Genomic DNA, 25,216 nt, shown 5'->3' on the forward strand with positions numbered 1-25,216 from the left:
GTTAATTGTTAGTTGCACCGTCGAAATTGCTTGCATCCCATGTTTGCATTAAGTTTGAATGGCGAGATGAAACTATACCGGCTAAACGCTAGCTTATTAAACATATATTGGTGCGTAACTATAAATGAAAGCTGTCTTGTAGTAGTTTCTTTCGTGTAGGCGAACATGTTCAAATAAATTATATATTGCCTCGAAGTTCCGAAGATTGCTTTAAAATATCTTTACAGTATCGTGTTTTTTAAAAAAAAAAGTTTGTTAAACTTTTATTTATTTCTTATTTCGTTTTAACACCTGGATACAAGTTATTGTACGTCCTTTTTTTTTTGCTGTATTCGTTCTAACAGACGAACTAAAGACATCTTTAGCAGTTCCGTCTGTGACGTTCCTGAATAATAGCTTCAAAGGTGCGTTGCGAGCAATCTCCGTGAAAAGGAAACAATAAAATCACGAGCAACACTGGTAATAGTACATAATATCGTTTAAATTTGTTTAACTTCTGACATCGGTTCGAAGCGACAACGGGAAATCTCTTTCTGCCTTCGGTTCACACGAAACATGTTAGACCTTTAAATGAAAACAAACCTGTCCTATTTACCTACCCTCACTCCCGGCCGAAACGTTGAATGGTTGCTAAAGAGCGTTCCTCAGCCAAATATAATATGGAATGAATCTGAAGAGCTCAGTGACCCACAGGTATTGAATTGTCCCTATTGTTCAATGCTTCGATCAAAACCTTGATTGGATTACACAGTCACGAATTACAGGTCACTAAACCTACCACGTGCAATTATCTTTGTAACGTAATCGCTCAGATACGCTGTTATACTGCTAGAACTGCATGACCGTCCTGTAGCACCACAGGAACCACTACCTTAGAATGCACTTCTTCTCCATCGATGAACACCTAAAGGCCTGTTGACATACCTGCGTTTGGTTAGAGTCGAGCTCTTGTGGAGTCGTACGGCGAGAGAACACCTCTGGCACACTGGCGGCATCAATGAGGTGATCTGTAGCTGCATTTCACTGGAAAAAGTAAAAAAAAAGAGCGGCCCCTTAACAATCCTACAATAGAATTGTAGGGGGCTGAAACAGAAGCGGGAAAACCCACGATTAGCACGGAACCCGAACGATATCATACTACTACAAGAAACGAAGAGTGACACAGACAAATTAAGTGGATACAAGAAATTTTTCGCACCGCCTATCCAATACAAACAGAGGAGCAAGGTAGTGCTACAAGCATATACCCGGTGTATACCCTGCCGAGGAGCTTCCCGTCACACAGATAGACACCAGTAAGTGGTTCAATAGCTCCCAAGAAGTCGTAGCAGTCCGAACGGAGGTAGACGACAAAAGAATCACAGTAGTGAACACGTATGCTGGACCACGAACCCATGAAAACGACACTAAATAAGGCAATTTTTTTTTCTACCGTTGCGTTAATATTCGGTGGAGACTTCAACGCTCGAAACACAGCATGGAACTATATAACAACCTCTATGAGAGGACAGAAATTAGTGGAAACATACGAAAGAGCAAACATGATTTTAATTAACGACTAATCGGTCAACACAAGATACGCCACCAATACGAAACATGAAGACACATCACCAGACCCGACCTTCACTACTCAGAAAATGAGAGGGAACGGGAAACTGCTGAAAGGGAAATTCCGGCCAAAACTCAAAACGAAATAAATGATTGGTATCGCTTAAGTGACAAAAAATGCGACCCCAGCCAACATATTACGTCAAGGGGACGCCGCATTCTCAACTAATGCCGATAATAAAAATGCGACCCGCTGCGAGCCGCTGCTCCAAGCAGGTCGTCAGCGGGTTACCGATCGCTAAAGCAACGTTGGGCTGTGACGTCATGGTCGTTCTCTCTTTTGTTTTTCTTCTTTTTTGTTTGGCCTTACGCCAGACGCGTATTCGGAGACCCCCCACGGCAAAGCCCCGCGAGAGAGAAAAGAAGGAGAGAGAGGAGGAAAGGGAGAGGGGAAGCATACTGCGATTGGCTGGTGCAGTCACGTGGTACGCGCGCGCTACGGGCTGTTCTAAGCTCCGTGCAGCCCTCCTCCCCCCCGCTACCGCCGACGCGAGCAGACGCCCTGCCGTTTTGTTTTGGAGTACTCCACGCCCCAGTCGAAAAAGTGCATTGGTGCAGTCCTAGATATTGGGAGGTATCGTTGGTGTGAAACTGGATAACATACGCGCACAGGTCTCAATGGTGACTGGGCAGCTACGCTATGGCCGTTTTATGCTTTCTGCCGTAACGTTCACGTACGCCAGGGCGGAAGGGTGTGCTTAGGCCTAAGGACCCGTGACCGCTGCCAGCGTTCCGAAGTTATTTACGGCCTGGAAATAAACCCAGCTCGTTTGGCTTTCGCTAAAACGTCCAGTGTAGCTAATGTTTCATTTCATTCGCACGACGCGCCGCTGCGGTGTTGTGTAGTCTGCCCTACAGCGATGCCCAACTCGCCGCTTGGCAGCATTATTCACGGGTGTAACATCATTCGCCCGTTGCTGGCCTCAACAGGAATCGCACCAGGTACATATGAGACGCCAACGGAGCACAAGCGGTGATTTGGACCGCGAGTGCACGTCTGAATTGTGCTTTGCATATACACTGTCACGCCTCTGCAAGAATCGATCGCGCTCCCCGCAGCTAGTCGAAATGGAGAAATGCATTGTCAAGCCTGTAAGCCTGCGGCGAAATTGATCTATACCCGATGTCAGATTTTTTCTGCTCAACTGGAAAAGGTACTAAAACGTGAACGCAGCTGCTTCGACCAGTACTTTTTTTTGCGCGATCACTCGAGGGGCTGAAGCATGTCCGCGGGCAACGTGCACGCACTCGTACACCCACAGTGGAGTGACGCGAAGTGACGTAGTGATTGTTACAAATTTAGCGAAGGAAGCGGGCAGTGAGAAAATATTCCACAAGCCGACTGGCCATCTACTGTCATCGTCCTCACCTGGCAGCGACGACTGGACACGTGTGTGAATGAATTGGGTGATGTCAAGGGTCGTCCTTGCTGTGCTTACCAATTAGCCTCTGCAATGCGATATGCCCACATGCCCACTGTTATGTGTACGCATGCTGCAGACAGCAGGTGTCAGATTTGTCCTAGCTATGCTCACCTCAGAATATCTTCAAAGGATTGTATTCACACATGTCCGCAAGCCTCCGATAGTTTTGCCCGAGTGACTTGGAGCCTGTGCTAGACACAGGGGAACTATGTTGCACGTTTTGGACTCCCAGAAGACTAGAGGGAAGGAAGTGACGTAGGTGTGAATGAACGTGTCTTAGCAACTTCTGCAGATACCGTCATCAGCGACTACACCAATCAACATCCAACGAGCGTTGTTGACGTAACTTCCTTCTCCCTAGTCTCCTGGGAGTCCAAAACGTGCAACATAGCCCCCCTGTGCGAGGGCTGGCTTTGCCTGCCTGACCTCCATCTTTCTTTGCGACCAGAAAAAGCTGGCCAAACTGGCACCTGGCACTGGTAAATAGGTAGTCTAGACATAAAGGGAAACCGAATTCAGCTAGCGTGAACTTTGCTTCAGCAACAGGGTTTCAAAATGCAGCCGCAAAAAGATGCACTGCATGTTGGGCACATTGCCATTGACGTTTCTGTTTCCAGCAGCTACAAAAATAAGCACTCATCTCAGTTTGTCCTCTTCTCCAAACTTGGTGATGTTAACCACTTGCGAGGTTCCGTCAACCCAAATTTCCACTACAGAATACTGACACTTCTGGCTGCATGACCTCCACTGGGCCATGTGCAGTCAAATCATGGAATGCCTAATTTTTCTGAAACCAGTCGGGAAAATATACGAGGCAAGACATTCTCAGATGATCAGCATGGTCGACTATATACGCAGCAGACCCGACAACAAAACTCCCTGCACACAACTTTACAAATCCATCCATTTATTTCAGGCACATTGCACTTACGAGCAGGCAAGCACAAAAGCAAGTTTACATCACGAGCACTGGCAGTGCAACACAAGGTGCAAAAATACACCCAACAAAAAATATGAAGCATAACGAAAAAAATAACGATTATCTCATTATTTAAGACGGCAATAGAAACAAGGTTGTCGTGATTCATGTCTGTGCACTACACAATAAACAGCGTCGTGACAACAGGAAAAGCACAAAAAGTGCATTAAAAACAAATCGCAATAAGGAAACCCTGCACTCTATGCAACCAAAAAAAGAAAGCCTAAGCCCTACCAATAAAATCATACTATTTTAAAATAAAATAAAATACTATTTTTTATCAAAAGAACAGACGCAATGCGAATACACGAGTCTTGGTCAGTCATGTATCGGAGCCGCTTCTAGCATCTCCCTTTCCACTTCCTTTCCTACGCCCGCCTCTTGCACACCGTTCAATGCAGATGAACATCCATAAGCTTTGCAGTGCATTGGCAGGTGTGAACCATAACCATTGATAAGTGAGGCCGCTCTGATTACCATGCCTCTTACCACAAACCAGCAACTTAACCTTTGGTCCCCTGAGCATTGCAGATATTGGAGAACTTGCAAAGGGTCGTAACGATGACAACCACACAGAATTTGGCTGCTACTCTTTTCAAGTTGTGCAATATTTTATGTACATGAGGCATGACTTAAATTGTTTTGTGATGTTTCCTGAGTACAGTATTATGGCTTTTAACTTCTTAAAGGGACAGTGACACCCCCCAAAAATTGCTTTTATTTTTTTGCCAGGCAATACATTATGGTGTCAGAAGACTACCCTATCAATATTTTGCTACAGCATCACATATATATTTTATAAAGTAAAAAAATGCAACTGCTTGAAACCGAAACTGGACTGGGGAAGAAGAAATATAGAGGAGAAAGTTACCAAAAATCACATGGTTTCGCAACTTTTTTTTTTCATTCAACATAGTTGCAGCTTTTTACAAGCCACGAAAAATGGGCATCATATTTTTTGTCTTTATTTAGCATCGGGTGTGTGCCTTCGATTACCTACGACTATGATTATCTTTGGTGGTTGTGTCTCAACCATAAAAATCGGCACGCGACCATGGAGAAGAGGGTGAGTGCGACTCAAACCGTCCAGTTTTCGATCGGCGGTTTTCGAGCGGAAAGAAAACGAATTTCGAGCCGCGAATTGTGTTGCGTAGCTGGGCTCTCATGTATCATTTGCACATAAAAACCTTGGCAAGCGTAAATACCCTGTCAGTGTCCCTTTAAGGGATTCCACTTCCTCCTTCAAAACAAATGGTGGGAACCCTGACTGACTCAGGTGTAATACCTGAAGGTCGAAACTCTTATGAAGGATATGCAGGCAGGATTTCATAAGTGCCGACTATAGGCATAACGAAACGATGCTCCTCTTAATCATCTTCGAGTGGGCCGAGTCATAAGGCAATAGGGACTTTTTTTTCCGTGGCATGTACATCCAGCACACATGTTCAGCAGAGTTGACCGACAACTGGGTATCTAAAAACTGAAAACTTTCCACCGGAAGCTCCAGGGTGACCTTCAAATGGTTGGAGCAGCTGCTAAGACATTTAAATATACGGGGCTAGCGAGTCCAGGCGTTGCTCTCACTGAGTACTAACGAAAATGATAAAATAATCAACATACCTTTACAATTGGAATGTCCACTAAGGCAACTGAAATGAAGTGTTCAAACTTTGTAAAAAATATTTTACACAGTACAGGATTCAATACAAATGCCACGCTTCTAAACATAAACTTTGTCATCAAAGCAAAGTAATATGGAAAGCAAACAGCAATATAAAACCTCTAGAAAAGCCTCAACTGTGACCCCGCAGGTGTTCTGAAAGAAAATAGGGCTTGTCGCTTCAATCAGCTCATGTTCTGGTACCAAGAGTTGGTTATGTGGTACTGAGTAAAAGTCCCTCTAAGTTAACAGAGAAGGTATTGGTGGCTCTGGGAAGGCCTACTCCCAGTAATTTGAACAGGCGGTCCAAATACCTCACCTTGTAGAGATCTTACGGCGTGCAGGTGGTGAGGCGTAGAAAAGGAAGGTTGGAAAGGGAGACGCTAGAAGCGGCTCTGATACACGACTGTGACTAAGTCTCGTGTATTAGCGCCGCATTTGTTCATTTAATGGAAAGAGTGTGATTTTATCAAGAGGGATTAGGTTTTTTTCTGTTTTGGTTGCGTAGAGTACAGGCAGTTTCTTTATTCTGGTCTTTTTAATGCTCATTTTGCGCCCTCCCTGTTGCATCATGACGCTGTATTTAGTGCACATACATGGATCACAATAATAGTTTCTATTGCCACCTTGAATCACGAAGATAACTTTGTTTTTTTTTTGTTTTTTTTTCCGAATGGACGCTGTGTTGTCGTTATTCATCAAGGTAGCTATGGCATTGTGCCACGTGTGTGTGCACTGGATATGTTTGCTCGGCAGAATTTTTCAGTAAACCTTTTAGTTGCAAGTTAGCGCTCGTTTTGCGTTCTGCTTCTTCTGTGTCCCGTCTTTCTTGTGCTACTCGTCAGCGATCCGGAAAAACGTAATGCCGCACTCCTTTCACTCCTTGCGCACCATCTCAGGACTCTGTGAACGAGAGTGTGACTTTTTTACTCTGGAGCAGCGTGCACAGAAAGTCGCTTTTTGCTGTCTAGTGGAAAGAGCGCGAGCTCGTTGACTCCCGGAGCCGCTACTGAGCGCATCTGATCATCATCTGCACTGGGGTTGTGCACCAAAAGTAGTATAGCCTCATTTCACTAGGGCAATAAACAATTGTTCCACTAGTGCAACAACACAGCAGCCGTTCCACTAGTGCAACAAACAGCAACCAACGAAAACAAGCAAAAGAGTACATTGGATAGATTACCTGTTTGTCGGAGCTCACCGACCCATCTGGCGCACACGACGCAGAGCACACTGAATGCATATTTGTTTCTCTAGAGGGACCTAAGCTGGCAACAAAAGACTATGAAATAGACAAACAAGCAGTGTCGGATGACACGGCTTTCGTGTTTAACTCCTTGGGCGAAATGCACACTGACAAACGCAGTATCTGCAGAGGGAGTTGGTTTTCTTGAGTAAAGATTTTAAATCAACCGCTTCTTTATGTGTTGTTGACTCTTCACGTGACCAGTGTATTCACAACGCCATTTTACTTGCACCCCAAGGTATCTCTACCGCCAGTGTTTGCAGACATAATGGTGTGAAAGATGAAGAGCATTGTCACTTACAGATCTGGTTGTGGAAGGGTTCAGAGGCTAGTCATTTTGTGTGGCTTGTGACATAACTGGACACTGGAGTATCACAAATGGAAGGTGACTGGAGTCATTGTCAGCACAATAAGTAATTGATCTCACGTTTCATTGTTTAAATATTTAATATTAAAAAAAAAGTGAATAGAGTACTGATAGTCTCATCGTGGTCCTCAGTACAAGTTAAGGGAAAATAAACTTATCGTCATATATGAGCCAGCCACAGTTCTGAGTGCGAAAATATTGTGCCCAAACCTCGCTGTCAGCGTTCTTTGGTGGGACTGCCGCTCTGCGATTGCGACCATAAAAGTCAGATGGGCCTATTTTGTGCCTGTCAGGCAATTGACGTCCTTTTTATGTTGCCCCTCTCTCGTGAAAGCACAGCGCTACAAGGTTTTGAAATTAATACAACACGACAAACAAGGACTTGTTCGTCGTCAACCGTTGATTGGAGTTTGTGGTGACACATCAATGTCTTAGGTTCCAGGAAAAAATCGCTGTTGGGCGTTAAAGTAGTACGACACAATTAGAAACGACCAAGGACATACTGACTTTTGGTTTGCAACTAATTAACATGTATAATTCCTGAGCAGAACGTAAGACTATCAAGGAGAATAATAGTGAATAACCTTAATAAAAACATCAGCGCGATATCCACACAATGAAATAGCGATCAGACTGCACCAAAACTCCAGAAGGACAAAAAACAGGACCAGTACCTCTTTTTTTTGTGTAGAGCATGTAGAAGTTAAAAGAGACGGACAACGCGAGAACGAACCTGAAGACTCTTTGAAGAGCACCGACTCCGAGCCAAGGAGGATTCTCCGAGCCGAGACCGAAGATAACGGCGCCATTTTGTCCATATGGTGGTGGTGATGATGATGATGATGGTGATGGTCGTATGTGTCGTTAGCGTCGTATTCGCGTGTTCCAAAATGCACTCGATCTTACTCTAGTGTTAGGTTTTTTTTTTTTTTTTTACTTAGGCGTTGTAAAACCTGACCACGTCCCACCGTTACTAGACCCGCGTCCAACGTTACTGAAACACTCAGTTGGGAAACTCGCCATCGAAACCTGGGCCGCTGGCGTCCACCGAGACCGAGCTAAATGCGACAACAGCGCCACTCTTTATCGTTTGTCTGTACTGTGGTCACCTTGAGCTTTTTGAAAGCCTGTTTTTGCGTAAAAACAAACGGAAAAGACTCTTTTTGTATGAAATTTATTGGAGTTTAGTACAAAAAGAGGGGCGCGTTATGTTTTTATCATCTTGCTACTTAGATGATAGAAAACAATGTGTACTATTGAAGGGTTGTTCATCCAATAACGTTACTGTAACATCTGGTGTTCCCCAAGGTTCGGTGTTGGGACCTCTGCTCTTTCTGACATATATTAATGACATCTGTTCAAACATTTCTTCGCGCTTTAAACTTTTCGCTGACGATTGCGTCATATATAGAGTAATTGAGGAAGACGAAGATTATCTCAAACTTCAATTAGACTTGGACCGAGTGTCAAACTGGTGTATCGATTGGCGAATGGAGCTTAATGCAAAAAAATGCAAAATGGTTAGATTTTCGAGGAACAAGCAAGTCAGAGAAAATATGGGCTATACGGTTAACACTCAACAACTCGAAAGAAAAGAAAATATTCGTTATCTTGGTGTTATTTTCTCAAGCGACTTACTATGAAATAGTCATATTAATTTCATTACTAATAAGGCGAACAGCATGTTAGGATTTCTACGTCGCAATTTTCGCCATTGCCCGAAGGAATTGAAGGAAACTTTATATTTCTCTTTTGTACGTTCAGTTCTGGAATATGCATGCATAGTATGGGACCCCCAGACTAAACATCTATCGGATAAATTAGAACGAGTGCAAAATCGCGGTGCTAGATTTGTCTCAAATATTTATAGGTCCAAAGCGAGCGTCACGGCCATAAAGCAACAGTTACACTGGCAGCCGCTGTCGTACAGACGAAAAAATCTAAGACTAAAATTTTTCTACTGTCTTTATAATGATAAAACTTGCATCAGTAAAGAAAATTACATTCGATGTCCTTTCTACGTGTCGGAAAGAGTGGACCACCAATACAAGGTTGCAACCATTAGCTCTTGTTGTAAATCATATTTTGTTCGAACTGCATTAGAATGGAACATGCTTAACGGAAACGTGTTTCCATCTGTGTTTTCAGCTGAACTGTTCTCTGTAAACCTCTCCCTGCAATAATGCCTCCAAGGCGATGCAGGTAACCTCAATAAATAAATAAATAAATTTAGTTTGCAAGGTTTTGCGGAACAATAACAATAATGATTTCAGATAAGATCGACCAAAGGATGGCTAGTCGACATTTTCAAATCAACTGATGGTTTTATATGTTATTGTCTAGTGTCTGGTATGAACGAATCCAAACTTAGTTTTGACTAGAAAAAGTACTTGGGGACAGGAAAAATCGTAATGCATGAGGTGGTGGACAGTTGCATTAACGCGCACTGATGGAGGGGGCCCGTTTGAGAGTGAATAACTAAAGCGATAACATTAGGAGAACTCTAATACGTTTTAGGCGCAAACTATGGGTATAGCTTGCTTGTAATATAAAGTAATCATATTTATTTAAAATTTATTTATTTTTCTAAAAATTGACAAACATGCCTGCTCGAACGACAAATGGCAAACTTTGGAGGTCTGTATCTCATGAAATAATTTAATCATTATGATATAATTTGCAGATATTATTCTACTAATATATAGCTAATATTTAAAAAATAACTAAGGTATCTGTGTGATACAATAGTTAGGATATAATTAGTCAAACATGGAAAAAAAATCAAACAAAGAAAAATTCCGATGCGAATAAAAAAAAACATTACCCTCGATTTTTTTTAAATTTAGCTAACCTGTTATACTCTATTTCGGCATTCATTTCCATTAAAAACATGTTGCATCATTTTATTGAGAAAGAAGATACAACTCCTCAAAGTAGGGTCCTTTTTCAAAGCCTACACTTAGCAGTGTTTTATACAAGAACTGACACTGAGTTCCAGTTTCATAAAACCAACACACATCTTTTATATATTTTTATTCAGATGAGGCCAATGATAACTAAAGAAATCTTTCACACACTTAAATTAAGGAGAAACTACTGTGTACAAAGAGGTATCATATTACGGACTAGTGATCCGAGAAAAGATCATGCAGCCATCGGCCACTAGGAACTTTGTTTACTTTATTCTCCTGCGACACTATATGCTATTCCCTCTTCCGCTCTACCTTCATCTCTCTCTCTCTCTCTCTCATATATATCCCTGATATATATCCAGAACAAAAACATGTTCAAGCATTCCCTTTCTGCGTGGTAGTGTTCTGTGGCTAGCAAAAATCATTTCCTCGCTAAGCTCACGATTATGGCAAAATAGTTGCCGGAAACCGCAGACGACACTCGTCGCTAGTTCTGGCAAAACGGCCGATACAATCTTTTTTTCGCATTTCCCCGCTCGCTGTCAAGGACAAGGGGGTTCGCTTCAACCAGTAAAACATGGCCGCCGACGCCTGTTTACTGAGCAGTCATGCCTGTCGCCATCTCACTCGCTGGCGTCACGGGCGATAATATCAGGCACAAAGGGGCACACCAACCGGCAGCATTATCCCCAAATACTCGAGCCTCGCGTAAATACATAGAGTGTAAACGCTGTCGCCATGTTGTCGTAGTAAAACCGCCCCCCCCCCCTCCCCCAAAGGGGGACTGCAGTACGCGACGGCGTACTAACACAACGGCGACGATATCGACATCGCGGGCTCCGAATTTTCCCATAGTTCTACTCCACGGGCATTTCTCGAAACGCTTGATATTGTGTACGTCCGCCTGGAAGGATTTCAGGCGCGTAGTTAAGATAAGGCGGTTCTCCGCGGCAAAAGAAAGCAATTTCACAAAAGCTTAAAAGCGGCGGCGACGCGTGTGCGGTGAACGCTTGTAGTTTTGGTGTAGACTGGGTGTGTGTGTTCTCGTTGTTGACACCAGCCGGCGATAAGGCACTGCAGGCGGTAGCTCAGTACAGCAAGGACTAATCCGAGTGACCATCAACGTAACCCCACCGCCAACCCCTCGCGAACCGGTCGCCGACATGGCTCAGGCTGTGTCATGAACCACGTGGTAGAAGCTCGGGTGCTTTCATATCAGCGCGTGGAGGGACGACAGTGCGATTCCGGAAAGTCTTTTTCGAAGGCCGCTGACCACAATTTTTTGTCTGGAGACTTTCCCTCTTTCTTCCTTTGACGTGGATCAAGCTTTGCCGACAGCCTCAGTTGTGACCTCTCTTTTCAAATGTACGTTTTGAGTGAATGAGCTCCTCAGCCTCGGACTTGTCACTTGTGCACCCAGTAGTTCTTCCACTTGGCAACTATATGCCATCAGTTGGGGTTTAATTTCTATTATTTATGTATACATTATGAAGACGTCCTGGAGCTCCGAACGAGTGTTTTGTGCAGATTACTTTTGCAAACACAAAAAGACTATACCAAAGCAGCGGAATTTTCGAAGTGTTGGCGAGTTGGACCTAAACTCGTTGAAGCAAATTCTTCCGCCTGACTGTTCCACCAAAGTGAGTGCGACGGACTACCTGTGCTACCATTGCTTCATGCACATCACTAAGGAGATCTCGATGCGAAGCTCAGAGCAGTGCCCTGACATATTTGTGCCAGCTGAAGAAGCAATTGAAGATCTAAATCGCAGCATACTACCTACAGATGTGTCGCCGCTGAGACAACCAAGCGTCGTAAGAAGTCGGGACAGGCCTGCCTATGTCAAGAGAAAGCAGACAGAACTGGAGCAGGTTGCTGTCAAGAATATACGCTCAACACTCTAAAAAAAAGGGGTGTAGTACTTACACCCAGTGGGGTGTATGTGGCTTGTCCCATATACGACACCCCCATGGGTATATATGCGACACCCCAAAAAGGGGTGCATACATGCACCTCATTTTGAGGTGCACATGTGCACCTCAGCGGGTGCATAAGACACACCCCACCCCGGGGTGTACATATACTCCGTTTCTCACTTACTGGGAATACTGATACACCCCATTTTTAGGTGTGCATATATTCCGTTTCTCACTTGCTGGGAATACTGATACACCCCATTCTTAGGTGTACATGTATTCCGTTTTTCACTTACTGGGAATACCGATACACCCCAGTCTTAGATGTACGTATATTCCGTTCCTCACTTACTGGGAATACTGATACACCCCTCTTTTAGGTGCACATATATTCCGTTTATCACTTACTGGGAATACTCATACACCCCATTCTTAGGTGTACATATATTCCATTTCTCACTTGCTGGGAATACTGATACACCCCATTCTTAGGTGCACAGATATTCCGTTTCTCACTTACTGGGAATGCAGTTACACCCCATTCTTAGGTGTACTTATATACCGTTTTCCACACCCTTCTCACTTACTGGGAACCGATAAACCCCACTCTTAGGTGTACATGTGCGAAGTCAACAAAACTAACACTAGAACATTTTCCATCAAATTGACAGGAAATGTCTTTGCAACTCTTTTCCAAGCTTTTAACCGTCAAACGACGGTGTTTTGTGTCATTTTCATGTCGCATTTGTCAACTCGAAAACAATTAGGCTGCCAATCCCACATTCTATCGTCATTTCATTATATGGCCTGGCATCATTTTGACGTCCTAACTGTCAACCTGAAATACAATTGAGAGCTTTTGTGTTACTCCTGCGAATATAACATTGTCAGGATCATGCAAAATATTATAAAATAAGCTACGAAATTGGTATCTGTTCCTACATATTTATTGCTCATAAACACTGGGTGAAACATATACTACAAAAATACACATTGAATGCATGCACAAGAAATGTCGCTTGTTTTTTTTTTCTTCTTCTTTTTGCATGTCTTGTCTTTTAGTCTTCTGCCTTGGATGTTGACCACCAAAAAGAGCCATGGAGCATTCCTGAAAAGCAAAACCCAGTGGCATACCATGATTAGATACATATAGGACACTGTCAAGGCTCCACACCTTACTTAATGAGCATTACGAAAAACCAGGAACTCAGCCAACTTCATAAATATTTTGCACACCACTGAAGTATAGTGGGGTGGAAAGTTTACCACTTTAGATACAGATGCAAGGCTGGAAAACCGAAAACACAGATAAAAAGCATGTGTTTTCAATATACTTAAACAACTGACTTTGGCGGTTTTCAACAATGCCAGCCTGTTTCTTATTGCAACTGTGTTTATTTTTTACTAATAAAATGCATAATTAGCCGAAAAATGCCATAAGCAACCTTGTACTCAGTGGCGCCTAACCAGATAAACGAATGCCAACATCAGAGGTGTCCTAATGCAAGCTTCCTTTAACAAAATTTTGGACCATCTAAAACAGTGCTCTCAAACACATTTGAGTGTAGAGGCCAGATAGCCCACCCCCAAAAGATCGAGGGCTTCTGTAAGGCATGGGGGTCAAGAAATTTGTTAAATGGACCTTGCGCTCTCCACATTTTGTAACTTGCAATCTTGACAGCGACATTTTTAGCCGTGATTCATTTGTAGTGCTCCCCTTATCCCTTTCCTGATGCAATCACAAGAATTAAAGTGGTACTGCCGCCAACATACTGGCATTTTGTAAGAGGACAAGAGAAGAAGTACACTGTTGTTGTCGTTGCTTATTTCACTCAGGATATATTCAAGCTCAACATGTCTCGAAAGAATGCCTTTTGCTTTTCTGGGAATTTCTGATAGCACCAGTCTGAGCGAATGCTTGTATTTTAATGGTGATATTTTCTGAGGGCGAGAATCCAGAGCTCATGAATTTATCTTTGGTGGTTGCTTCTGACAAGCGAGGGTTCGTGCAGTTGAAGTGCATCCTTGGGCAAAGAGCTCGTGTTTGCAGCCTACCAGCGGAATTGTCGTGCAGGTGCTAAATACTAAAAAAAAGACGGGAAGGAAAAATAGAGACTAAACACCTAAAAAATAAAAACGAAACTACATTAACTATGTGGATATGTTACAAGAGCATAGCTACGTTTCCAGCGTAAATGAATAGACCGATCCCACCAAGCGTTCCACGCATGCGTGACGCCGCCATAACTGTAATTCGTAGGAGGCAGACGCCAGTTCACGCGACAGCTCATGCTGCCCCGTGGTCTGCTCGCGCAAACCTCCAGCATGGTTGTCGCGCGTGTAGAAAGACTACAGCTCCCACGATGCATATCGGCAGCGGTGGCGTACTCAAACTAGCTGGTGAGATCGGTCTATTAGCGACATATTATAATGCATGCCATTTGTAACGCTCGTTATGAGAACGGGAGTTTGCAGCTGGTTTCCTGTGGCCGTGTTCAAGCAAGTCGCGAGCTGCGTCTTCAAGCACTGAGCAGATTAATTTTACCCAGTTATTACTGCCAGTGCATCATAATCTGTACAATGGTGAATATATTCCGAGACACTACTTGCTATACTCCGTTTCACCTTCCGTCCGAGCACAGCGGACGCTAGGAGCCATCCCAGCCAATGCGGCGTTGAGGGAGTGTCATGCGACCTTGAGCTCCCTGTGTCGCCCCGCCCCACCGGCAGGTCACGCGACTTTCTCCCGGCGCTGGATCGGCTGGGATGGCTCGTGGCGTCCACTGCGCTCGGACTGAAGGTGAAACGGAGTATAGCAGCACAGGCTAAGGCAGTGCCCGAAGAGGGGAAAGGGCAAGCGCTAGAAAGGCGGGTGAGGAGAGTAACCTCCTCTCCTATCTAACATTCGTAGTGCTTTCCCCCTGTCCCCCAGCCCTGCCCTCCCCTCCCATATGCCTTCCTAGCGCTCGCCTTTTCTCTCTTCGCATGGCGTTGCATTCACCTGCACTACACACAACTATAGTGACACGGAGTATAATTGAAGGACGGTACACTCACAGATGTCAAAGCACTTGAAGAGTTCGCAACTTCGGTGCAATGCCACTGGTTGCACTTTTGTATCGCACTTCAGATGGGTTGATTTGCCCGAAGTACCTGGAAAATAATAAGAATGATAGAATAAATTAATGTGCCATAAACCAGGGCTGGGCAGACACACTCCAAAAAGTATTCGGGAATACTGAGATACATCTGCTTTAAGGCCAAAAATACAGATACTGAGATACATTGTCTTTTATGCAATGGTATATTCCCGAGACACTTCTGCGAAACTGGTGAAAAAGTATTCAGGAATATAGATACAATGTGTGGTTGTATCTGTATTGTAGAGGGTGTGGTTCGTGGGGAATATGTACGGTCAGTGGTGTTCCAACTTGTTTTCGAGTCAGGAAGGGGGGGGGGGGGGGGGGCGGGGGAGTGCTCGTGGTATCCCTTGGGCGCCGCCGGCCAGTCTTTAACCTGCCCTGTGGCGGCTGTTTTAGGGGAGTGGCAGGGGGAGGGGGACAACACATGCCTCGCGCCCTCCTTGCCCCCCCCCCCCCTCTCCGGTTGGTACGCCCATGTGAATGGTATCTATGCTTTGCTCCTTTTTTGTGCCATTTTATATGCGGCCCTTCTTACTTCAAACTCTTTATTTATCATTAATGCCGCTAAAGAAAACATGTCGCCCCCGTTGAATCAAATAGTTACGAAATGGTAAAGACTGCGTACCATGCTTGACGAAAGGCGTCTGCCAAAATTAAACCTGTTTTGCCGTGAGGGCAGCCTGTGCATCATAGATTTGAATCATCCGTACATGTAATCTAACCAAGTACCAAGCCTAATCACACAATATAAGCCTAGCAGTCTGACAAGTAAAGAAGAAAAGAGAACAGGGTCCACCGGATAGTCAATTGCTCACCTTGCCAGACGGTGCCTCGGGACTATGGCGGCATCTGCTAGGTGCAGAGCTTCTAGTCTGTGCATCAGAGAATAGGCATTACCAAACATGATCTATCCAATCACCAAGCCTAGTTTCACAAGGTCGGCTAACAACCTGAGAAAAAGAAAAACAGTCTGCCGCATAGTTGATTGCTTACCTTGTCAGACAGAGCCTCGGGACTATGGTAGCGTCTGTGCTACAAGCAGAGCCTCTCGCCTGTGAATTAGATTACTCATTAGTATACGTGATCTAGACAAGCACCTAGCCTAGTCACACAATTTTACTTAGCAGCCTGACAAGTAAAGAAGAAGAAAAAAAAGTGAAAACCGTTTACAAATCCCTGTAACGCCGAATTGGAGCGCAGCTCTTGAGGAGGAGGAGTGAAGGGTACTGAGAGGAGGGTAGACCCCTACCCCTTCTCCTCCTCCTCCCCTCATTCTTTAATATGCTCCGGGGGGGTCACGTGACCTTGGGGGGGGGGGTGTCACGTGACTTCGGGGAGGGGGGTCACGTGACCTCGGGGATGCGTGACCTGGGGGTCACGTGACCTCAGGTGTCACATGGGGTCACCTCAAGGTCACGTGACCCCCAAGGTGACCCCCACGTGACCTCAGGGGTCACGCGACCTTGGGGGTCACGTGACCTGGAGGGGTCACGTGACCTCAGAGGGGTCACGTGACCTTGGGGAGGAGACCACGTGACCTCGGGGGTCACGTGACCTCAGAGGGGTCACGTCTTGGGGGTCACGTGACCTTCAAAGGGTCACGTGGGGTCATCTTGGGGTCACGTGACCTTGGGGGTCACGTGATCCCAAGATGACCCCCAAGGTCACGTGACCTTCAGGGGGTCACGTGGGGTCAAGTGACCTTGAGATGACCTTGGGAGGGATCACGTGACCTTGGGATGACCTTGGTTACGCCGACGGCGACGGCGACGCCGACGCCGCTCAAGCCGGGAACGGGCCCCTAAGAGCTGCGCTCTAAAAAGAAAATAGGGTCCGCAGGGTAGTGAATTGCTTACCTTGCCAGAACGTGCCTCGGGACAATGATGGCATCACTGCTAGGTGCAAATGGTCATTAGTAAACGTGACCTAGCTAGGCACCAAGCCCAATTTCACAATACATGCATTACAAACTAAAAAAAAAAAACAGTGCAGGATAGTTGGTTGCTTACCTACCCAGAAAGGGCATCGGGACTATGGTAGCGACTGTGCTACAAGCAGAGCCTCTCGCCTGTGCAGTTGAGATGAAAGTCATTAGTACACGTGATCTAAGCAAGCACTTAGCTTAATTTCACAATATATGCTTAACAATCTGACAAGAAAACAAAAATCAGCAGGCTAGTTGATCGCTTACCTTGCCAGACGGTGCCTCGAGACTATGGCGACATCTGTGCTAGCAGCAGAGCTTCACTCCTGTGCGTTAGAGATTCGAGTCAGTAGTACACGTGATCTAACCAAGCATCTTATGTTATCTCACACTTCACAGGTGCCTGAGATGACTTGCATACTACAAGCACAAGGAGACACTCGCGTTTTTGAACCATTAACACTGCGACACTTAATTTTTGCGGTAGTGTGACAAAGTGTATGCTTCACAAATAAAAAATGCAATAAAACGTGTAGTCTAATTTTACAAATTTTGCCCAAGAAAGAGTCTGACAAGTAGGGCAACAACATGACAATTCAAAGTTTGCCAAACTCGAGCTTCGCAAAAGTTAGCATCCGCGGGTACAGCCACTACACATGTTTCCGAATAGAGCTCTCAAAGTAACGCCAAACTGAGCACCACACACACCGAAGCTGGTGAATGCTGTCCTAGAGTTCCTGCATAGGCTCTCTACGGGAGTCAGAGTTGCGCGTCTGTTATCCACACGCTGACACGCCGCTATTCGCCTAGATCCGATCATGTGAGGAGCAAAATCCAAATACTGTGCAGGAAAGCCGCCGATACGGCCGTTTCGCCGACGTTGCTATCTCCTCATCGTACGTTCCCCTGCTTTTGTCTCCTCCTCCTTTCCTGTTTTTCAGGAAAGGAGGAGCACGTTGCTATTCGCCCAATTCAGTGAGATGAGGAGCAGAATTTCGTCCCCTGCAGGAAAGCCGGTGCTCCGGGGTGAACGCGCAGCTCTGGCTCAGGGTTGGCAGGTTGGGCTATAAACAGCCCAATTGGGCTACTCAGTTTTGTAATAGGCAGGAAACTCTGGTGGTTGGCTATTAAGCTATTTCATACCCGATATTCAACAATAGTCAAAGCCTTAAACATGATATTTCTGCGCCGGGTAGACAAAAACAATCAACTCAAGAGGTTAGGAAAGGAAAATATCCAAATGACAAGCGTTCAAATACAATATGTGTACCCTCATGGTGTTGGTTGCGGAGGTGCAATATCGTTTTTCTGAAGTATTTTTGGCACTATTTAATACCGCAGGCAGGGGTGGAGGCACGTGTTTCCAGAAGGAGGGAGGAAGAGGAGTGGGGGCAGCTTAACAGATGTTTGAGAACCCCTTTCTTTTGCTGCACTAAAATATACATGGGGACGCTTTATCCTCCTATTGCCTTCTTCTGTAAATAATTGTCTTATGTCATGTATCATGTTACCCGTGTTCCAAAGAGATGTAAATACCTTGTATGAAATTTTATGTGTTGGGCTATTTTTATAGCCCGACATTTGGCTATTCTTGGGCACAATATCAGGAAATTTCGACGGGTTCATCTGCAAATACCTAGCAACCCTGCTCTGGCTACCGTAGGGGGCCTACGCAGGAATTCCATGCTGCCCTAGAGTTCCTGCAGAGGCAGCCTACGGGAGTCAGGAGTTGCGCGTTCATCCCAGTAGCTCCGACTTTCCTGCACTTCAAGTCTGCTCCTCACGTGACTGAATTCGGGGAATAGCGGCCGCCGCGCTCTACCTCCTCATTTCCTGGAAAGCAGGACAGGAGGAGGCAAAAGCGGGGGTATGCACACCGAGGTGCTTGCACCGTCGGCGAAGCCGCCGTACCGGTGGCTTTCTTGCACGGCATTTGGAGTCTGCTCCCCACGTGATCGGATATCGGCAAATAGCGGCGCGGCGGCACGTGGAAACCAGACGCGCAACTCTGGCTGGAGCCTATAATCTCAATGCTGCACTGGAGTACAAGTTCCTGTATAGGCTCCCTACGGGAGCCAGAGTTGCGCGTCTATTTTCTACGTGTCGCCGCGCCGCTATTTGCCGAGATCCGACCACGTACCGTGCAAGAAATTAACGTTGCACGCGCCCCGCCGTACGCACCCCTGCGTTTGAGCGCGCCGCGCGCCTCGTCGGTTCGAGAGTCAATGGTTCCAGTACCCTCTCCGTCTTCGTAGTGGCCGAGCAGGGAGGGAATATGGTTTCGTTGAGTCGGCCTCGGGGGCGGAAGATTACGCACGATGGGGACAAAGGCGAGTTTGGGGGAGCAGTATCTAGGTCACAGCGCCTCAATGGTTGAACAGGATGTAGCTGACGTTTTGGGTGTGGAACGGGTGGGAGAGGCCTTGCGCGCGCGTTGTTTTCTCGACACTTAGCCTAGTGTCGAGGTGGCAGCACATATTCGCCAAGAGGTCCAAAAGTCGCGTGAGGAGCTGGATCAACATGCCGTGCAGGAAAGACGGCGCTACGAAGATGAACGCGCAACTCTGACTCCCGTAGGGAACCTATAAAAGAACTCTAACTGCCTTGTCCCGAAGCGCCACCTTAGTTCCATCATCCCCACTGAAAATCGCATTGCATAACCATACGTGCGAGCGAAGCCGGTAACAAGCGCGAGCATGTTGCTCTGCGATCGAACTACGTTTCACCGACAGATCGTTTTATAGATACGCAATGATTCATCGCCAGAATGCTTCATCGACAGCACAAACTACCTTTTTTCTGTAAGGAGCTGCCTCACACTGTTGCCACGAAGCGGATAGTACGTGTAGGATACACCCGCGACGAAATGTCCCTACAACGCTAAATCCGCGTAACGACTGTCGATGGAACGGTAGTGTCGACGAACGAGAGTCCATGAAACATCTGTCCACAAAAAGTGTTTTTTAGCGAAACGATAGAGACCCGTTGCTCTGAATGACGCCAGCTCTACACGCAAGAATAATGTCTCGAAGCTGCGATGTCGTGCTCGTTTGTACACTCAGAGAACCGGGCACCGCCACCGCGCACACATGCCACAAATACAAAAGCGAAGTAACTCTGACATAAACGGGAGAAAAGGGAAAGCACGTCCCCAGCTAGCAGGCCCCATGCCTCGCAAAACGCAGCATCCAACGAGTACATGTAAACGGCAGACTTACCTTTGTCGGGCGGGCACATCTTGGTTTGTGACTGCAGTGCAGCTACGTGCCAAGCATCGCTTCGTGAACACGATCCGCTTTGTCCAACCACCTTCTAAAAAAACACGCTTGGACCTTTTGCAGAAACATCGGTTCGAGAGTAACTGGTTCCAGTACCCTCTCTCTCTTCCTTCTGGCCGAGCAGAGAGGGAAGATGGTTTCGTTGTGTCGACTTCGGGGCGGAAGATTACGCACGATCGGGACAAAGGCGAGTTTGGGGGAGCCGTATCTAGGTCACAGCGTCTCAATGGGTGAACAGGATGTAGCTGACGTTTTGGGAGTGCAACGGGTGGGAGAGGCCTCGCGCGCGCGTTGATTTTCTCGCCATTTAGCCTCGACCCCAGTCGCGTGTCTAGGTGGCAGCACATATTCGCCAAGAGGTCCATTCAAGATAGCGCGAATGAACAAAGGCGATGTCACCCGCCAGCCGAAGCAAAAGTATGGCCGCCGAAGCACGCCGAGATGGAATGCAGGAGGTGAGGAGGTCAAGTCTCCTAGCAACACGAAGGCCAGATAACGCGCGAAACGCGATCGCTATCGCGATAGGTTGTCAGTCGGATGACGTGTAACCAGTGACTGCTAATCAGGACGCGCGCTCTACTCTATTACCGCGCGCATTTTGTTTGTTTTCTTGCGCTCTCCTGATAGCACTCCCTCTCCCCTTTTTGAAAAAGGAAAGGGGGGGGGGGGTGTAATGGTGCGCCTGGCAACACCCTCGCCTCGCCCGCCGATTCCTTTGGGAGAGGAGGCTTCGCGTGATAGGAGTACGATTACGCTCGCCGGGTGTCTCCAGTCGAAGGGGGGTGTAAGGGTGCGCGATACACCCACATACACCTTTTTTTTCTGAGAGTGAAGGCTACGTATTGCGTACGACAGGGACGCACCATCGGGGTCGTCCGAACCAACATGCTCCACATGCACTGAGTGGGTGGACAACTTTCGGCAGGCCTTTGAAACCGCCACCTCTCTCCGGGAACGTTGTCAACTGCTTACACTCCTGCCGTCAACACTGACGAAGAATGAGGTTCAAAAGATGATTCCACAGGCCTCAATGTACCTCATCAGTAAATCCCGAAAACTCAAGGAAAAGCATGGCGTGTGGTATGAGCCGGATCCTTCCACGAGGTGCAAGGTGAGCCCTGAGAACCTGTCTGCTGCCCTAGAGTACTTCACGAAAGACGAGCTACAATGTTCGCGCCAAAGTCCCAACCAGAAGGACGTCATCTCTGTCATGCTCAACGGAGAGAAAACGTTCGTGCCAAAGCGCTTCATGACACGCTCAATACGAGAGGCCTTCCGTATATACAAAGACAAGCATCCCGATTCCGGCGTTGGGCTAACGAAATTTTATTCGTTGCGCCCTAGATGGGTCCAATGTATTCCACACCAGGAAGTGTGCGTTTGTGTGCGCTGCGCCAATTATTATCTTTGTATTGCCGCTCTAGAGAACGTTACAGGATCAACATTCAACACTGGTGAAATGAACTCGGCATTTCTGTGCGACCCAGCAACAGAACTGTGCCTTCAAGGAGACTGTGATCACTGCCCAAAAGGCCAGTTTCTTAGACTCCAGGAACTTGATATCCCGGAGGATGAAGAGATTGTGCTTGCAACATGGGAGTCCGGCGACCTTGTGAAAAAAACTTTGGAACCTGAGACTTTCCTAAAAGTCATCCAAGTGACGGTTGGAAGTTGGTTACTTCACAACCATATCCGGCAAACGCAAGGTAAAGCGATCTACGATGAAAAACAGTGCATGCAACGCGGGAGCATTGTCTTTCATTTTGACTTTGCTGAAAACTGGACCATCGTGCTTCCTGACGAAGTGCAAGCATATCACTGGAAAAAAAAACAAGTTTCGATATTTACATGTGTAGTGACGACAAGAAAATCTACAAACAGCTTTGCCATCATCAGTGAGGACCTGTGTCACGACGCCGCTCACGCTTGCTTGGCTCTAGAAAAAGTGAAGGAGTGGGTTGAAGACAACGTTGCGGTATACTCGTACGTGACGTACGTAAGTGACGGCGCCGCCAGTCATTTCAAGAATCGCTACCAGCTTCACCAATTTGCAAAGGACGATTGCCCACAAGCCCAGTGGTTATTTTCTGCATCTGGACATGGGAAAAATGCATGTGACGGAGTTGGCGGACTCGTGAAGCACCAGGCCACGCTGAACAACCTGAGAGAACGTTCAGTAAGCGCAATTCAGACGGCCAGGACAATGGTGAGCGTTCTATCAAAGAAACTGAAAGGCGTGCATCTTGTATATCTGGACGAAAATGAGGTTGTTCGGTATCGCGAACAAAAAAAAAAAGAAGAGTGGCTGACGGTGCGCGCCTTCCCTGGCATTCAGTCTTGGCACGCGTGGCGGCTCAGCAAGTCATCAACAGAAGGGACCTGTGACGTATATGTAGCACGGACAGTCGGATCTGCTTGGAAGCAACTTTATTAAATGGGTACAGCGAGGAAAACCTTAGCGTAAAGTGCCGAATTTGATTTCCCAAGGACTGCTCATTTTGAATGCAGGGACATCTTATTTATCACATTTTTCTTTACGGGGTATTTAACCTACTGTTTTTGTTGGTGGTTACTAATAATTTTTATCTGATCACTATAAAAAAAAATCCCAAAATGTTATCCTCGAGCAGGATAAAATATACCGGCTTGCCACGATTCATTCATACACCGAGAGCATCGAAGCTGCTCCAGTTAGGCACTATGGCATGCGTCACCTGAAATTGTTTGTAATCGTAAATACACAGCCAACCTAAATATCTTACTATTATATCTTTGTTTTTGTGTGTGGAAGTAAAGTTATTTATTTTACTCTAGATGTAAAATATACCGGAAGGTACAACTTCACACTGCATCATCTTTTCTCTGATCATTAGTCTCTAATATGATACCACTTTGTACGCTTATGTAAAATGCTGTATATAGTTTCTCCTTCCTTTTACTGTGTGACCGATCGCTCTTTTTATCAATGACCTCATCTGAATAAATGTATATAAAAGATTTGTGCAAGTTTCATGAAACTGGAACTCAGAGTCACTTCTTGTATAGGACACTGCTAAGTGTAGGCTTTGAAAAAGGACCCTACTTTGGGGAGTTGTTTCTTCTTTCACAGTGCAATGATGCAACATGTTTTTAATAGAAATGAATGCCGAAATAGAGTATAACAGGGTACCCAAATTTAAAAAAAATCGAAGGTGATGTTTTGTTTTTATTCGCATTGGAATTTTTCTTTGTTTGATTTTTTTCCCATGTTTGCCTAAATATATTGTAACTATTGTGTCACTCAGATACCTTATTTATTTTTTCAATAATAGCCATATATTAGTAAAATAATGTCTGCAAGTTATGTACTAATGATTAAATTATTTCATGAGATACAGATTTCCAAAGTTTGCCATTTGTCGTTCGAGCAGGCATGTTTGGCAATTTTTAGAAAACTAAATAAATTTTTAATAAATATTATTACTTTATATTACAAGCAAGTTGTACCCATAGTTTGTTTGTAAAAAGTTTTAAAATTCTCCTAATTTTATTGTTTTAATTATTCACTTTCAAACTTGCCCCCTCCATCAGTGCGCGTTATTGCAACTGTCCACCTCTCCCTGCCTTACGATTTTTCTTGTCTCCAAATTTTTTTTCTGGTCAAAACTAAGTGTGGATTCGTTTATACCAGACACTAGACAATGTCATATAAAAACATCAGTTGATTTAAAAATGTCGACCAGCCACCCTTTGGTCGATCTTATCTGAAATCACCCCATGCCTCAGCGGGCCTTTCAGGTAGCGCGTCCCGCCCTAGGTGCATTTTAACTTCGGTTATTGAACGCGGCGCGTCCGCCGGGGAGACGGGGGTGGCACCCCTGTAACCCCTACCGCTGTATCTGTTCTTAAAGCCAAAATAGAAGTCACGTGCAGTTCCTTGAGTGGCCGCTATGGGAGAAATAGTGGCGTGGGTTGGGAACAGGTTCGTTCTACGCCGGGGAGACGGGGGTGGCACCCTTGTAACCCCTACCGCTGTATCTGTTCTTAAAGCCAAAATAGAAGTCACGTGCAGTTCCTCGAGTGGCCGCTATGGGAGAAATGGTGGCGTGGTGTTCGTCATTAGCTCGGTGCTTGGAGACAATTTGGGGCCACATTTCTATGGTGTCTCTATGGGACTTTCCCAACTGAGTGTCTTAGTAACGTTGCCCGCGTCCAACGTTTTTAATTGTTTTTTTTTGTCAATTTGTGATGTCACGTGACACAACCCGCCGCAGTAGCCGGAGTAACTAGAATTCATTTGGAACACGGCCTTGGTTTCGTTGTTTCGTAACCATAGCGTAATTAATTATTTAAGAAAAAACTAAAATATTCAAATTTAATTACTAACACTGTTTACAAGCTTTTATTTGATTTTGAAATCTACTTAGGCGCCGTCCAATCCACAGAATACTGCACGCACATCGACATCATCAAGGACGGTTGTTAAGCTGGTTGTCAACGACGGTTGTTAAGCTGCGGCTGCGCTCCTCTTCTGCACTATAAGGTTTGGAGTGTGTCTTCTACATATACGGTTTAATCGCCTAGTCGTAAAGTTTGCTCTGGGGAAGGTAAGAGTCGGTGCCCATTGTCCAGGCAGGTGTTTCCGCTTCTCGAGTGCTCGCGCAACGAAAGCAGTGGACGTAGCTTCATGTATGTACGTATGACACCTTCCCCAATAAAGCGCGCGCGCACGCACGCGCACAATATTTTGTTTGAATTTCTAAAAAGCTTTGAACTCGCG

General features: G+C 45.7%; 2 long non-coding RNA genes across 3 annotated transcripts; both read right to left on the reverse strand.

Annotated features, from left to right (window-relative positions):
- Nucleotides 1–15,225: 15,225 nt before the first annotated feature.
- Nucleotides 15,226–16,129, reverse strand: LOC115320014. Its single transcript, XR_005715934.3, has 3 exons — nt 16,071–16,129; nt 15,881–15,935; nt 15,226–15,265 (listed from the first exon to the last, which is right to left on the reverse strand). It is a non-coding gene; the product is annotated as an uncharacterized LOC115320014 (long non-coding RNA).
- A 133-nt stretch (nt 16,130–16,262) lies between these two features.
- LOC121836321 lies at nt 16,263–17,980 on the reverse strand. Of its 2 annotated transcripts, XR_006077882.1 has the most exons (5): nt 17,888–17,980; nt 17,447–17,505; nt 17,265–17,323; nt 17,112–17,147; nt 16,263–16,307 (listed from the first exon to the last, which is right to left on the reverse strand). It is a non-coding gene; the product is annotated as an uncharacterized LOC121836321 (long non-coding RNA). The 2 variants fall into 2 exon arrangements; XR_006077881.1 differs by lacking the exons at nt 16,263–16,307; nt 17,112–17,147 and having other exon boundaries at nt 17,171–17,323.
- Nucleotides 17,981–25,216: the final 7,236 nt, after the last annotated feature.

Source organism: Ixodes scapularis, unplaced genomic scaffold, assembly GCF_016920785.2.
Source record: "Ixodes scapularis isolate PalLabHiFi unplaced genomic scaffold, ASM1692078v2 PGA_scaffold28__5_contigs__length_5199819, whole genome shotgun sequence".
NCBI classification, from domain to species: Eukaryota; Metazoa; Arthropoda; class Arachnida; order Ixodida; family Ixodidae; genus Ixodes; species Ixodes scapularis.